This window comes from Lissotriton helveticus, chromosome 2_1, assembly GCF_964261635.1.
Source record: "Lissotriton helveticus chromosome 2_1, aLisHel1.1, whole genome shotgun sequence".
Classification (NCBI taxonomy): domain Eukaryota; kingdom Metazoa; phylum Chordata; class Amphibia; order Caudata; family Salamandridae; genus Lissotriton; species Lissotriton helveticus.
In genome coordinates this window covers 1,305,473,733-1,305,490,398 of record NC_136059.1, presented here as the reverse complement: position 1 = coordinate 1,305,490,398, position 16,666 = coordinate 1,305,473,733, and positions in this window count along the sequence as shown.

Sequence of the window (16,666 nt, the reverse complement as noted above, 5' to 3'; positions counted from 1 at the left end):
TTCAGGCTCCTCGTCTGGTGGTACCTTCTGGGTGTGGCTGGCGTGTACCCAGCGTGGAACTCCAGCACACTTTACTGCGGTGGTAGTTACCAAGATCACCTGACGTTTTTCTCCCCACCTTGGCTCCAGGCAGGTCTTCCGAGTGTGCTTCTTTATCTTCACCCAGTCCCCTGGGACCAGTTTGTGGAGAGGAGTCGTTGGATTGAGGATGGCGTCTTCTCCGATCTGGCGAGAGATAGAACGCACTTGGTCACCCAATCTCTTGCAGTATTCAAGCACCAAATCATCAGTAATACTCAACAGTTTGCTTCCTGGTACCCATGCTTGTCTCATCACTCTTCCCATAATGATTTCATGGGGACTTAGGCCTGTTTTGCGATCAGGAACACTTCTCAGTCCCATCAGGACCAGGGGCAGGGCCTTCACCCAGGTCATTTTAGATGCATCACACAGTTTTGCTAGTCTGTTTTTGATAGTTCCATTTATTTGTTCCACTACTCCAGAAGCCTCTGGACGGTAGGCACAGTGAAGTTTTTGGGCAATTCCAAAGGCCTTACAGAGTTCATCGATCACTGCATTCTGAAAATGTGAGCCTTGATCTGATTGAATAGTGACTGGCACCCCGAACCTAGGTATCAGTTCTTTTAGTAAACACTTAGCTACTGTCTTTGCGTCATTTTGGGGAGTAGGGAAAGCTTCCACCCACTTGGAAAATAAACAGACCATGACAAGGACATATCTTTTCCCTTCACAACGGGGCATGGTGATGAAATCAACCTGTATTCTTACAAAGGGACCCCCGGACCTCCCAATTTTTCCCAGTTCCACCACAGTTTTCTTCCCTGGGTTCATCTTTTGACATGACAGGCACCTCTGGCAGAGGGACTCGGCCACTTTCCTGAACTTTTTACTGTACCAAGTCTGTTGGAATACTAGAATCATGGCATCCCTACCAATGTGTGACCCTTCATTTATCAACCTCGCCATTGTGCTAAGTAAGTGTCTAGGTAACACAGGCATACCAGTTGGACCTAAGATGACACCATCCACACGCCTTGGTCGACACCCATCGTCCTTCCACTTCTCTCTTTCTTGCCACGGTGCCGCCTGCTGCCACTCTTTCACTTCATCCCATGTAGGCTCTTCCTCAAACACCTGAAGTTGGCAGCTGGTTCCTGGCCCCCCTCGTTTCGGATTTACGATATACCGATCTCTGGCGCACCATTGGGCCACTCAATCAGCATAATCGTTTCCCAGTGATACCTTGTCCATGCTCTTCTTATGAGCAGCACATTTTACCACTGCCAGTTCCTTTGGTAACTGGATTGCCTCTAAAAGGTCTTGAATAACTTTTCCATTTCGAATAGGGGTACCCGATGAAGTCAGGAACTCCCTCTGCAGCCACAACTGGCCAAAGTCATGCACAACCCCATAACAGTACTGACTGTCAGTATACACCGTTATGCGTATGTTCTTCCCAATTTGGCAAGCTTTTATCATAGCAATCAATTCGGCTACTTGTGCAGACTTGATGTGATATAGATAACCTGCTTCCTCAATTTTCTCGAAGGACACTACTGCATAGGCAGCACTCAGGCCTCCAAGTTCATGCCTTAGGCATGAACCATCTACAAACAGCTCTTTATCATGCACAGGCAATGGCGTTTCTTTTATGTCTGGGCGTGGCTTGGTATTGAATTCTGTTAAGTTTATGCAATCGTGTTCATCATCCACCCCCCCTTCCATATCCTTTGGGTCGGGGAGTAAAGTTGCTGGGTTCAGAATACTGCACCTAACAATGTTTACATTTGCAGCACCCACAAGAATCCTCTCATATTTAGTCAGCCGACTAGGGGTGAGATACTGTGTTTTTGTTCTGGTCAACAAAATTACCACTCCATGCGGAACATACACAGTTACCGGATGTCCCATGACAATTGACTCACTCTGTTCTAAACTGGCACAGGTAGCAGCTACTGCTTTCAGACAACCTGGTAATCCAGCAGCCACTGGATCTAAGGTGGCAGATAAATATGCCACAGGCCTTCTCGTTGTGCCATGTTCTTGAGTTAGGACTGACAATGCGCAATTATCGCGAGTGTCACAGAATAGGGCAAACACCTTGGAATAGTCTGGCATTCCCAGTGCAGGAGCAGTACACAAACAATCTCGTAGTTTGGTGAAGGCTGTTAAGCTTTCATCATCCCATTCTACAATCTCCGGTGTTCCTCTCTTAGTCATTTTTATCAAAGGCCTGGCTAGGACTGCAAATCCCAGAATCCACTGCCTGCAGTATCCTATCACACCCAGGAACATTCTTATTTCTTTCTGAGTACGGGGCAACTGCATCTTTTGAATTATTCTCACTCTTTCCGATGTCACTTTTCTGACCCCCTTTTCTATCTGGTGCCCCAGATATTTCACCGATTTTGCACAGAACTGTAACTTGTCAGGGGACACTTTATGTCCCTTTTCACACAAGTGATTCAGCAAGGCAATGGTGTCAATCACACAATCCTTATGACTTTTAGACGCCACCAAGAGGTCGTCTATGTATTGCACTAAGACAGAGTTCCCAGGTAGGACTAAAGTTTCCAAACATTTTTTCAAGATCTGATTAAAGATAGAGGGGCTCTCTGTATACCCTTGAGGGACCCGGTTCCAGCAATACACGTGACCTTCGAAGGCAAATGAGAAAAGAAATTTGCTATCTGGATGCAAAGGAATGGAAAAGAATGCATGACACAAGTCTATCACTGTGAACCACTCTGCATCCCAGGGAATCTGATACAGAATCACTGCCGGGTTCGGGACAATAGGGCAACAGGGAACTACTATTTTGTTAACTTTTCGCAAATCCTGCACTACTCTGTACTTGCCACTAGGTTTCTTAATGCCCATAATCGGAGAGTTACATGGGCTACTCATCACCTCCTGTATGATGTTTCCTTCTAACAATTTCTTGATTTCCACAGCAACACCAGCTTTCACTTCTGCATTCATCCTGTAGGGTTTAGTATTGGGGTATACCGCATTGTCCTTTATTGCTATCTGTATGGGGTCCACATTTTTCATCAACCCTACATCTTTCCCAGTAAAGTCCCACACCTCCGGCTTCACTGCTTCCTGGAGTTCTTTGGGTAAATCCTGCATGGTCATTCGTTTAATTTCCGAGTCAGGGCGGACTAACATTAATTTATAAATGCCGTCTTCATCTGGGGTCTGAATTTCAACACCCTTTGGTGTGCAAAAGATGGTACAGTTCATTTTGCACAGCAAATCACGTCCCAGTAAGTTTACTGGACTGGTGTCGCAAACGACAAATCTATGCATTTCCTTAAAGTTTCCAATTGAGATCTCCATGGGCTTGGTAACAGGAGTACTAATCAATTGATTAGATACACCCACTACTTGGATGGCTTCTCCCGAGAGGGGTAGGTTTGGAACGTCCACTGTTCTCACAGTAGAACGGGTAGCGCCAGTGTCCAACAGAAAGGTGACATCGTTTCCGTCAACCTTTCCTTCAATGTATGGTCCGGACTGGTCTACCGGCAAGGAGGCGCCAAGTACGCACTCCTCGTCCTCCCCTCTCAGGCCCCGTCAGTACTGGTCATCACAAAGGAAGGTATCATTTAGAAGATACTGCGAAGTTGCTGCATTTCTGTTCTCATTGCTTTCCCAGACTTCTATCTCATCTCCCTCTGCCTGTTTTCCCCTGTATACTTGCTTTGGTGCTCGGGGCACCTGAACTGTTTTTACCTGTGGTTGAGTCTTTCTCGGTCTCTCTTTCTGCGTCTGTGGAGTTAAATCAGGAGTTTTAGGGTTATCTTCGGGCAAGTAAGGACACTCGTTACGCCAATGTCCAATTTCGCCGCACTGATGGCAGGGAAATTTCTTCATAGCCTCCTCCCTGCTCATTTTGGGCCGGGGCTTGCCTCCTCCCCCTCCCCCAGGGCCTTCATTCCTAGCATTTTTGACCATGTTACTCAACTGCTTTTCCTGCTGCTCTGCTAGCTTCACCTGAGCCCACATCACTTTCTCCTTTAGAGCCTTTTTCTTTTCTGCCATCTCGTCCTCGCAGTACTTTGCGTACCGCAGGACCTCGTCTACCTTTTTGGAGTGCCAACAGATCTTGTTATCTTTTATCCACTGACAAATTTCAGGTCTTAAACCGTTTACAAACCTGTAAATGAAGTGCGTCATGTCCTTCATCTCGATGTTATCTATACCACTGTATGTTTTAAACACCTGTAACAGCCTTTCATAATAGGAGTGCACTGTCTCCTCTCTTTCCTGCGTTGTTCTATCTATCCTGGTCCAATCAGTTTCCTTAGCTGGCACTTTTAGTTTGAGATGCTGAATTACTTGCTCATATTTTCTCATTACTTCTTTCGATGGTTCCCCTGTTTTCTCATCTCTCGGGTATTCCTCACTAGGCCAGGCTATGGCTATTTTACACTCGGTCCATAGATCGACTGGGACCACAATGTCGAAAAACCCATCCAGGTCTTTCCACAGGCATTTCTGTACCTTTACAAACCTTTCCACTTGCCGGTACCATTCAACTGGCTTCTCCCGCAGTTTTGGGAAATCGTTAGTAAAGGACACAATATCCTGTCTGGACCACGGAACGGGCACATACCTCCCACCGGGTACTTCGCGCATGGGGCATAAAGTTTCGGGCTTGTCTACTTCTCTCAGAGGGAACTCAGGAGTAGCTTGTCTGGAGCGGGCCTCCTCTTTCTTATGTGCCCACCTTGTTTTCCATTTTTCCACGTCTCCCCATTTTTGCAAGACTGCAAGCAATTCTTTAATCTGCAATTTCTTCCTGACACATTCAAACTTTCTAAATCTTTGTCGGAAAACTCAGCTCGGGAAGGTTTCTGCAAGGGCTTCGATCTTGATATATCTATCCCCATACTAGCTGCAGTGTCGGTCAGTTTTTCATGGAGCACCCTAGTACTCCGGGTAAGACTTTTACACATAAACAGCAACTCTTCTTCAGAATAGGTATTCAATCTGTCTAACCCCACATTTCCTGCCATTAATTCCTCTATTTCTACTCTCAGTTTGTAGAGGTCTAAAGATTTCGTTTGCGGAGCCTGTTTTTCTAATTCACGACTCCAATTTTCAATTTCTTCTGGCGTTACCAACGAGACACTCCTGGTACCTGTCGCTGATTCTAATTTAATTTCTTTCGTATCAAAAGGATTATGCCTCTTTTGCACTCCCTTTCCGGTCTGTTTGTTTGGCAGATCCAAGAACACAACATCAGACTCACACTCACTGGACTGATCGTCTATTAGTAAGGGCTCTTGCCTCGGCGGGGCCATTATCGGGTTCATAGCTGGAGGGTTCAGACCTCCTTGATTATTTCCGTACAACGGAACCACTGGTCCGATTGTTACCGGAATAGTCAAAGCTTCAGGACTGGTATTTAACTGGGAAATTTTCTGAATTATTTCTGACCTCTGTTTAGCTATGGCCTCTTGCTCCCTTTCATCTAACACTCTTCCTAATGTTCGGTCAGGTATCATCTGTGGGGTTAGTTGAGGCGTAAAACTCGGGGCAGTAGGATGCGTCTCACTTGGTCCCCCACCATAATTTGGTTTCGGGAACAAAGTTCCCGTGCCAAATGACCTACGCTCTTCCCCATATGGAGGCTGCAAAAAGGGTACTCCTGAACCTACTGGCTTTTCTTCGTTCTCATAAAGGGGTCTGGGGTAAAAGAGCTTTTCACGGGAATATTTTTCCTCCGGGATCCCGGACATACTGGGATATATATTTCGCACCTCCGGGGGCTCGGGCTTCTCAAAATAGGGCAGTACCTGTCCCCCTCCCCCTCTACATAGGGATCTGTCTTCCTCCTTAATAGATGGACGTTGGGCAACTTCTCCTGCATTGGAAGGTCGGGCTCCCTCATTATAAGGGGGCGGACTTCTTGTAAAGATGTCATCTAATAATTCATCGTCTGACTCCCCAGGGGCCCCCCAATGCTTACACTTTTCGGTACTTTTCTCACCCGCTGCAGGTTTATGACATGCCGGCATCATGGGAAACAGACCCTCAACAATCATGCTCTGCCTCCACTGTTTCATCCTCTTATCCCTCGTCTCTTGTTTCAGCCTGGGGTACCACTTGGTCAGACCTTTGTCCATACGGGGTTTCTCTCTTTCAAAAGCCTCAATCTCCCATTCCTCTAATGCCTCATACTGCGTTAGTCTCGGTCTGGGATGCAATTCATTCATGCGGGTTCTCAAATTAAATAAAATCCTACCATTGAAAGTACCATCTAACGGAAAAGCCAATACTCCGTCATCTTTTGTGTACTTCACCCAATTCTCCAACCACACACAGGTGTTGTACCCTCGGTCAAACATCATGAATGAGGCGGGAGTATTCGGTGGCGGGATAGTAACGCCCTCCCTAGACTTAATTGGTTTGTCCGTTTTGAAATAATTCTTTACCCTACTTACAAGGGACATCTTTCTCTTAGCTCCGTACATGATATCGTATCTATTAGCTTTCCACTGATCCCTTTCGAACCCTTGGTTTCTTGGATCGGGTCTAGTCTCTGGACAATACGAGTGCCACATACGATTTCTTCGCTTAACTTTGTTTACAAAGCTACCTCCAATCAGAACGCGCCTTGCAAATCTGTGCGACCAATGAGGTGCACGCGTTCAAATAATTTCGACCAATGGGTGCGCGGCCCCTTCGTGAGACAGTTCCCACTCCTCGGCGCTTCACCCCTCCTTTACAATTCCAGCCCCGCTACCCGCCCGCTGCTTCTACCAATCCCAGCGCGGCTCAGAGTGACGTCAGAGACGCTTCGCGACTGACTCCCTCCCTTCACAAGGTAACGGAAACTTTCTTTCCTTTAAAGTGCTCAGTGCTTGGTTATTTTACAACAAATACACATTCGCCACAGTGCTCAAGTGTCTAGACAGTATAGCTTTGTTTCGCTGCAAGTAAACTACTTCCATTTACTTTTCACGCGCTGCGGGCAGATCTCTTCCGCCTACCCTTCACTCTAGCATCGGTGAACCTGTTATTCCCCTAAACTCATCCACTTCTTTCCGGGATATGTTCCGAGTCTAAGGTTTCTCAGCGGACCCCTTTGCTTTCACCCAGGCTCCGAGGAACCTGCTACTTTTCCGATGTGACCCTTACTAGGTTACGCCACTATGGGAATTTTGCCAATGAACCTCGTTACTGACATTTATTCACACATGTATTCAGAAAAACCCTAGTTAGTGCTTCCCGGTTATCCTAACCTGCACCTAACTTTCCTTTAAGCCTGTGACCTCAGGACAATGGATTCTATTCACCACTTGCCCTTTTAATTCCCCGGGGAGTTCGGACAACAAGAAACTAAACGGTTGACGAACGCATGGATTAATACATATAACAATATAAGAACAAGAATAATAATGAAAAAACAGTTCATTGATTTCAGCAGCGTATTCACAAGAGAGAGTGATCAGTCCCCTCGGAACAGCCGCTCTTATAGCAGCATTAATGTACTAGCAGCTTCCGACTCAACTAGTCTAACTAGTTCTACCTAACCTTTAGCTAGTTCCTAACCATCCTCTGATCTACCAGAAAACTGATAGAGCGCGCGAGGTCACCCAGCCAATGATTCCGCCGTTTCCGGCTTCAGGGCCCATATACTTTCAATTCACACTACTCATTGACAGGGCGACTTCACGGGCTGCTATCAATTGTGTGTGTTCCCTACTTGTTATGACTCAGTGTACCCGACTTACCATCCACCGACACGGGTACCTATGACTTCAATGAATCAGGGGCCTAGCTGTAAAAGGAAAGGCAGCAAATGCAATTTCAAATGACATTCAATATTGTTTAAATGACCACGGACAACTGGAAGTTTTAAAATGTTTATCTAAAGTTCGTTATCATCAAGCATGAGATACACGAGTATGAGGCAATCAATAACCAAGATAATGTAAATTATATAGCTATAGAGAAATAACGACAGGGTAACCATTCAAGATGCAATAAGGGATGCAAAATGGGAAAATACTAAATTCTCAGAAATGTTTAAGCATGGACAGACTATGCATGGGTAACTATAGGAGGGCCTATAAAGAGTAACACGCTAAACTCAAAGTAAAGGGACTTTTAAACAGCCTAGGTAAGGAGGTTCTAGACCATATCAGGAAATGACAAACTGCAATGCAAAATATAATTTCTAAAAGGTAGGGTGACATGGGAACATATCATGAAAATATGCAAATGACTTTACGTTTCAATAGTTTTGCGGCAAAAGGCATGGAAAATCAACATATGCAAAGGCATGTCTTTATTAAAGCAAAAGGTAGAAATATAGAAAGGTGCAAGTTTAAAGAACTTAGAGCAGTATTTACCTAGACTGGTGTGGAAACCAAACCCTGGCCACGGGTCAGTTAAGGACAGGAAACCCTCAAGGAAGGATACCCTTCAAAGGACAGCAGGTGCAGAATGGACACCCCGGAAAGGACAGGATACCCTCAGATTAGGAATCAGGACAGGACCTCAGGACAGGACAGCAAACCCTCAGGACAGGACCGCTCAGGACAGGACCGCACCCGCAGTTTGGAAGCAACGCCTGCGCTCCACCCTCTCTGCAGCTATCGATCAAGACCCCGATTGGGTCAGCGAACTCCCAGCAAAGTGCTTCGCCAGCACTTTAAGGTTCAGTAGAACCTTAGTCTATGGTCAATTTAGGACAGAGTGCTCCGCAGCTCCCTGTATCTTCAGTCACCTATTGAGTACGATGGGTCAGTGACAGGTCAGCTAAACCAGACAAGTCGGACAATTCTCTAGGTAAACCCAGGGTAGATATACTCTTTTGGGACGGTGTACCACCCCCCAATGTTGCAAAGTGTCAGAATCCCTCAATTTGGATTGGTCCTAAAGTAGGATTTGGGTAACACACCAATCAGAACACGCTAATTCGAGCCTATATTAGCATACTTGGGTACCGCCTAGAGAGATTGGGGTTCTCATGAGAAATTGTGCAGAAATACGAGTGACAATTAACATTGTAACACATGAGGAGCAACATTCTCCGTTCTCGTAGCGCAGAGGTGGCTTTCCCAGGCACATCTTGACTGTGGCTGCCAGCTGGCTGAGTTCCACTGTCCAAAGTTGCCACCTTTCAGTATTCTCTGGTCATGCGCAGAAGAGACCGTCAATATGGCTCCCAATCAGTTTGGACCCCCATTCCCCGCGGTACATGAAAAGTAAGCGAGAACAAATTAATACACAGAAATAACGTTATGAAATCACATTCACAGGGTTGTACTTTCAATTTATCATTATAACATGTACTTATGCAGTCTAAATGTTAGCTACATGGAAACAGGCACAAGAGCAGTGGCACGAGCAGTACCACATGATGGGCACAGCTATGTATTACGCATGCGCATAATTTTCCCTCCAACTCTGCAGACGCGTCAGGACACGTGAGTGTGGCTGACGCATGCGCAGTAACTAAATTACAAGCGGCGGCCATATTTTAAGTACACGGATTAAATGCATTAGAAATACACATAAGCAAGCTTCATAAACTTTTACTCAAACTTAATATAAATGTTAGTAAGACGTACATTTATTACCTTGTTACACATAAACGAGGTTCTTGAATACAGCAAGGTCGCAAATATGCGAAGCTTTGCTTCATCACAAGAAAAAGCATATAGTCATAATAAACATTGGACAACACTTTTCGTGGGATCCTGCGACTTGCTCCTTCCGGGTCAGTCCATAATTCGGGTAGTCCCAGGCTCTCACAGGTTCTCTTTATATAGCTTAACCAGGGCACGTTGGTGGCATTTGGTAGGGATATAAATTCCTGTAGCTCAGATCTGTAGGTAATCAGATCTTGGGTACTCCAGAGTCCTCGCCAAAAAGTTAGTGGTTTGAGGCCGAGTTCTTCTGCTATTGGCCTCAAACCTAGGTCCAGTCTCAGGGGCAGGAGCGGGGTGCTAGATGGGAGAGCTACCAGCTGCCTGATACATTTATTTTCTGTTATCATCAAGTTCTGGGATGAAATGTGCCCCCACAGCTCCCCCCCATAGGTGACTGCACCCCGCGCATGGGAATCGTATATTTGGATGGCAGGGCCAAGTGGTCGATATGATGATTTACTCGCAATCCTGGAAATGCCACCCGCTATCTGGACTAATTTCATATTGGCTTTAGTCCGGTGTGCTCCCCACGTCATGTTTTGGTTTAGGGTTACCCCCAAATACTCAAATGTGAAGACCCTCTCCAACCGCACAGAACCTAGCAAGGGATTGGGGCGTTTAGAAGGTGTGGGGTTTAGGATCATACATTTTGTTTTCTGTGGATTGATCTCTAGACCCCTTTCGGTGCAGAATTCAAGAAACCCGTCCAGTACCCGCTATATTCCCATAGGGGATTTGGACAGCACAGGGTGTCGTCCGCAAACATTATAGCGGGCACCCTGCTGCCGTTCAGTTTAGGAGCGTCAATATTGGCGATCCTTGTAAGGTGAGCGATTACCCCATTCACAAAGAGGCAGAACAGGGTCGATGCAAGCACACAACCCTGTCTCACCCCTCTGCGAACGGGGAATCTTTCCGTTAAGTTACCACTTCTCCCACGTCTGACACGAGCAAAATTGTTCTGATGTAATTTTATCAGGATGGAAAGGATGTCTCGAGGAACACCTAACTCAGACAAAAACACTCCATAGCTTAGATCTTGGCACCAAATCGAGAGCGGCACGCAAGTCCACGAAAACCGTGTACAAGGTGCCGGCCTCGATCCGTGCAGTCCTCCAATAAATGAGATTTAAGCGGAATATCTGGTCGGTTGTGGACACGCCCCTTCTAAATCCCGCCTGGTATGGGCTCAGGGTAGCCGTTTCCTCGAGCCAGTTCTGTAGCCGATCTAATATTAGCCTACCAAAAAGCTTCTGTGACACGTCAATGAGACTAATTGGTCGGTAGTTGGCTGGGAGCAGAGGCGAGCCCTTTTTAAATACGGGGACCACCTCTGCGCCCAGCCAAGTACCGGGAATCTCCATGCCCTTGAGGACAGCATTGAAAATTATCAAAAGGTAGGGTGCCCACACACCTGGCTCTTGTTTGAATAGGTCGCTAGGGAGCCCATCCAACCCCGGGGCTTTGCCTGTTGACAGCCCTGCAATAGCTGCCCGTACTTCTTTTTCTGTAAAGGGCTCACACTCTGCCTCATTATTTGAAATACGGGGGTTGGAACTCGGATCCTCCTCTTCTGCTGCATATAGGGACTGATAATGTTCTTGCCATACACTCGGGGCAATATTTGGTTCTATGGCCGATGGAAGCTCTTCTGATCCAGTATTAACTACCCGCCAAAATTTACGCGAATCCCTGGTGGCAAGTGCACCAGCGAGTTCCTCCCAATGGTGTTGATCCCATTCGATCTTAGCGTTTACGAGCAATTTCTTGTACGCCCGTTTTCTGGCCTGTATCTCCTCTCTACTTTTCCCCGCCTTAATGGCAAGTAGGAGTTCTCTTTTGGCAACCAGGCATGGGGCGTTATACCAGGTCTTGTGATGTGTTCCACCACCTCTGCCAGTGCCCTTAGCGAAAAGATCTAGATCCATTGTTGCTATTAGCTCCTCATGTGTCAGCCATAACTGGTTTCGAGTTTTTTCGTTGCTAGGTTTCTCCCTGAGTATATTAACTTTTTCCAATACTGGAACAATTCTGGCATAAAGCCTGGGAAGCTTTTCTCGACTTGTGGCCAATTTTTCCCATCTGACTCTCCTTCTGTTCTCGAGGAGGAGCCCTGACTTGGGCCTTGACTCCCCCAGCCCTTTGCCCACCTTACAAGGGAGGTCATAATCCAGTTCAAGGGCGTTATGGTCACTGTCTAGTCTGTCTATCACCCTGAAGTCAATAATACATGACCAAGATGACAGTTGGACTAGGACGTAATCCAATCTTGATTCCTTCCCCAGCTTGTTAAAAGTGTGCTTGCTTGGGATGTCCGATCGGATACGCCCATTACACACCCTAAGGCCATGTTTTAGAGTAAGAGCTGTGATCAGGAGAGCGAGGGGGGTCCAAGCTCTGGGCGGAGGGGCCTCCGACGCGGGTACCAGCCATCTTGCATCCTCTTCCAGGGAGGGTCCATCGAGAAGGCCTCGTAAGGGCTCAAAATGTGAATTCAGGTCCCCTCCCACCAGAAAAGGGAACTCATTGGAGATTTCGCTCAAAAATACAGAAAGTTCCTCGATGGTGGTCGACTCTCGTGCAATGGCTACCGGTCTAGAATAGACATTTATTACTGCAAGTTTGCAGGAGTTCGGCCATTCCAGCACGACAGCTAGAATATCCTCTGAAGGTAGGGGAAGGCATGTAGCCGGGCAACCCAAATGGGAAGCTACCCAAGTTGCGAGCCCTCCTGACGGACGGCCCCTCCCCCCATTTCGCAGGAATAGAGAATACTGCAAAACCCTGGCGGGTTTACTCCTGTCTTACCCACGTTTCCTGGAAGAGGCATATGCTTTTAGAATCAATAAAAGAGACCCATTCCTGAGAATCCATCTTGTTAGCCAACCCGGTTACATGCCAGGATATCAGCTTCACAGGTAAGGCCCTTGTAATTGGGGTCATAGTACCAGAGGGTTGATTCCCAGATGAGCCAGACATTACTATATGTTTATTAATCAATGCACCCTGCCCATCCCCTGAATTCCTGCCCTCTCCCGGTAACTCACCGTGGGTAGATGTGAACTTTAGATGATGCGGGGGCACTCGAACTTTGGCTGTCCCTACCCTAGAGGCCGAAGTTTGCCCACGAGGATTGATACATTCCTCGTTGCCCTCTCTGTGGTGGTTGTGAGGGTGCTCCCTGCCTTTTAACTTGGGCTGTCAATCCACCATTTCAAGGCTGCTATACCTATTGAAAGTTAGAAAATATGCTGGAAAATATGCTTGGTGTTGATTTCTGTAGGGGCGAGGTACTCCTCTCTCTCTTCCTCCCATACACCACCCCTCCTGCGGCTGACCTCCCACCCTTCCTCGTCACTAAGTGATGGCAGATAATCTTGGACTTGTCTCCCAAGGTAATAAAGGTCCTCCCTCCCATCGCAGCTACTCTCCCACCCACCCCCCGTTTCCGTGGGATGCCCCCATCTCTGTTCTTCAGTTGTATAGATCCGCGATGGGTAGAAGAATGAGAGGGGAGGGACTGGATGTTATTCCCATGATCTTCAGGTGCCCAACCACAAATATAGGAGACTGTCCTGGGATCTCTGAAGCTAGTCAGGACGCAATCTCCACTAATTTATTTCCTCAAGTTTCCCACCCATGGGACCCGTCTTACCATAAGGACGTCGCTAGTAATGCCTCGCGGCAGGTCCATATGTGGACAACCAGCTAAGCACCTTATTTTTTAGAGAGGCAGTCGACTCTTTGGCAGCAGGATTTAGCTTTGGTACCCCCGCCAAGATTACAGTATAAGGACTCGTCTCTGGTGGTAAGTTCACTACTCTTGCTTTATATGTATTAGTTTGAGTGTTATTTACAGGTAACGCCTCTTTCAGAGACTTGTTTGAGAGAATAACGTTGTCCTTTGGGTGAGTAATAGTATTTGGGACTGGAAATGGTTGTGTTTGCATGTCTGCGGGTGATTTTTGCAGAGATACATTAATCGGGGGGAGGGAGGTCGTAATTTGGTGGGGCTTGAATTGTTTGGATTGGAGGGTTTCTGTGCCATTGGCTTTGTCATAGTCGTGGGTGTGGCGCCCTTCTTTGTGTTTGGTTCAGCCACCCCTCTGCCTGCCTTACTCTCTATTTTCAGGCTGTCTGCTAACTGCACCATGGATTTCTCGATGATGACCAGCCTGGCTTCGATCTTAATTAGGCGTGCTTCTGGGGGGCTTAAAAGGGACCTCAAGAGAGCGCCTATGTCTGCGTGTGTAATGTCCTCAAAGGACGTCTCCGGTAAGTTAACATTATCGTGTACTGGTGAGTCAATGGGTGGAATGACCATGGGTGGGGCCTCTGCACTGTCCAGATGTGTCTTCCCCAATCTGCTCTCTCCGGGGCTGTCAAGAACTGGTGTGGGGTTGAGTTTTGGCGTTTTTACTTTCCGCCCCCTTTGTTATGACCCCCTCTTTTCCCTTTCTGGACTGCTCCTTCCCTCACCCCCCGTAAGTGATTACTATCTCTATTAGTAATACTAACTGTGTCAGATAGTTGGCCAGGAGTGGGGAGTGGGATTTGATTGGTTTGGGCCGTTGGTAAGGTCAATAGGCTCATGTCCACAAGATCACTTAGGTCCTTCGCACTATTGTTTATCAGGGAGTTTGTTAGGTCTAAGTTCACAAAGGACTGGTTTATACCAGATACCCCGTTAGTGGGCTCTATGTGCTCAAGCCTACACTCAGGGGTCTTAGCCAATGACAATGGTCCCATTGACGATCTTCTCACCCAGTCAATTTCCTGTGAGATACGTCTCTCCAGCACCGTAATATCCTCGATCAAAAGTGATCCAGCTTTAACAAAGTAGTTGTCGATTTTACCTTTGGCGGCTCCAGCCGCTGCCAGCGTTGTTTTGCTCCTTGTTTCCCTGGAACACATTTCTCCGTTCATGGTGTTCGTATTTTGAAGAGGAGGGGGGTTAGGGCGAGCCGGGCAGGGGGGGGAGCGGTCCTGGTCTCGACCGTTCTCGAACGGCCTCAAACGGCCCGCCCTTTGCCCGGGCTTAGCCCGTGCGCGTTCCGAGTGCGCGGAGAGGAAGTAGCTTAAATAGCGGTCGGGCGTTGGTGGGAAGAGGACCAGCTGAGGCTGATGAAGCGCCGCAATGCAGGCTGGTCGTCGCAGTCCCGTGGGGCGCCTCCGATGTTGATGTTCACCTCCCAGGTGTCAGCTCACCTCCCCTCAAAGCAGCAACAAGACGGGCAGAGTTCACCTCTACGAGCGGCTCCCGCGAAGCGGAGGCCGCGAGAGGTAGCAGAAAAGCAGGCAAATGTCACGGTCAGAAAAGCCGAGTCTCACTCCCAGGCTTAAAGGGCACCAGTCGATAGGGGCGATGCAGGGGGATTTAACCAGGCAGTCGGGGGTTGGCGGGAAGAGGACCAGCTGCGGCTGATGAAGCGCCGCAATGCAGGCTGGTCCTCGCAGTCCCGTGGGGCGCCTCCGATGTTGATGTTCACCTCCCAGGTGTCAGCTCACCTCCCCTCAAAGCAGCAACAAGACGGGCAGAGTTCACCTCTACGAGCGGCTCCCGCAAAGCGGGGGCCGCGAGAGGTAGCAGAAAAGCAGGCAAATGTCACGGTCAGAAAAGCCGAGTCTCACTCCCAGGCTTAAAGGGCACCAGTCGATAGGGGCGATGCAGGGGGATTTAACCAGGCAGTCGGGCGTTGGCGGGAAGAGGACCAGCTGCGGCTGATGAAGCGCCGCAATGCAGGCTGGTCCTCGCAGTCCCGTGGGGCGCCTCCGATGTTGATGTTCACCTCCCAGGTGTCAGCTCACCTCCCATCAAAGCAGCAACAAGACGGGCAGAGTTCACCTCTACGAGCGGCTCCCGCGAAGCGGGGGCCGCGAGAGATAGCAGAGGTAGCAGAAAAGCAGGCAAATGTCACGTTCAGAAAAGCCGAGTCTTACTCCCAGGCTTAATTATTAATTAGTAGGAATTATAAATTAATTTTAATTAATTGGTAATTAATTTTAATTAATTGGTAATTAATTTTAATTAATTGATTAATTGATAAATATGTTCTGTAGCGGGTTGTGGGTTTATAGGGGAATAGGGTGGGAAGTAATTTAATTATGTTAAATTAATTATTAATTAGTAGGAATTATAAATTAATTTTAATTAATTGGTAATTAATTTTAATTAATTGATTACATGATAAATATGTTCTGTAGCGGGTTGTGGATTTATAGGGGAATAGGGTGGGAAGTAATTTAAATGTAATTAAGTAATAATGTTCTTTACTTAATTGTTTTGTTAATTATATAATTGATAATTAATTATTAATTGGTAATTAAATATTATTATATGGAATTTTTTATTAAAAAAAAATGGTTAAAATATTTTGATAATCATGTTTTTAATAATTATGTATTAGTATTTGGAAATGGTTTATATTTATTTAATAGTTAATATTTTTATTATTTAAAAAAATACATTTATTTATAAGTTTGTTATTTTTACCCCTACGCTATCCAACACTTTACCTACTGTTGCACTCTGTGGAGTTGGAATAGTAATTGTTACCCCTACGCTATCCAACACTTTCCTTACTGTTGCACTCTCTGGAGTGGGAATAGTAATTTTTACCCCTACGCTATCCAACACTTTCCCTACTGTTGCACTCTCTGGAGTGGGAATAGTAATTTTTACCCCTACGCTATCCAACACTTTCCCTACTGTTGCATTCTCTGGAGTGGGAATAGTAATTGTTACCCATACGCTATCCAACACTTTCCCTACTGTTGCACTCCCTGGAGTTGGAATAGTAATTTTTACCCTACGCTATCCAACACTTTCCCTACTGTTGCACTCTCTGGAGTGGGAATAGTAATTGTTACCCCTACGCTATCCAACACTTTCCCTACAGTTGCACTCTCTGGAGTGGGAATAGTAATTTTTACCCATACGCTATCCAACAGTTTCCCTACTGTTGCATTCT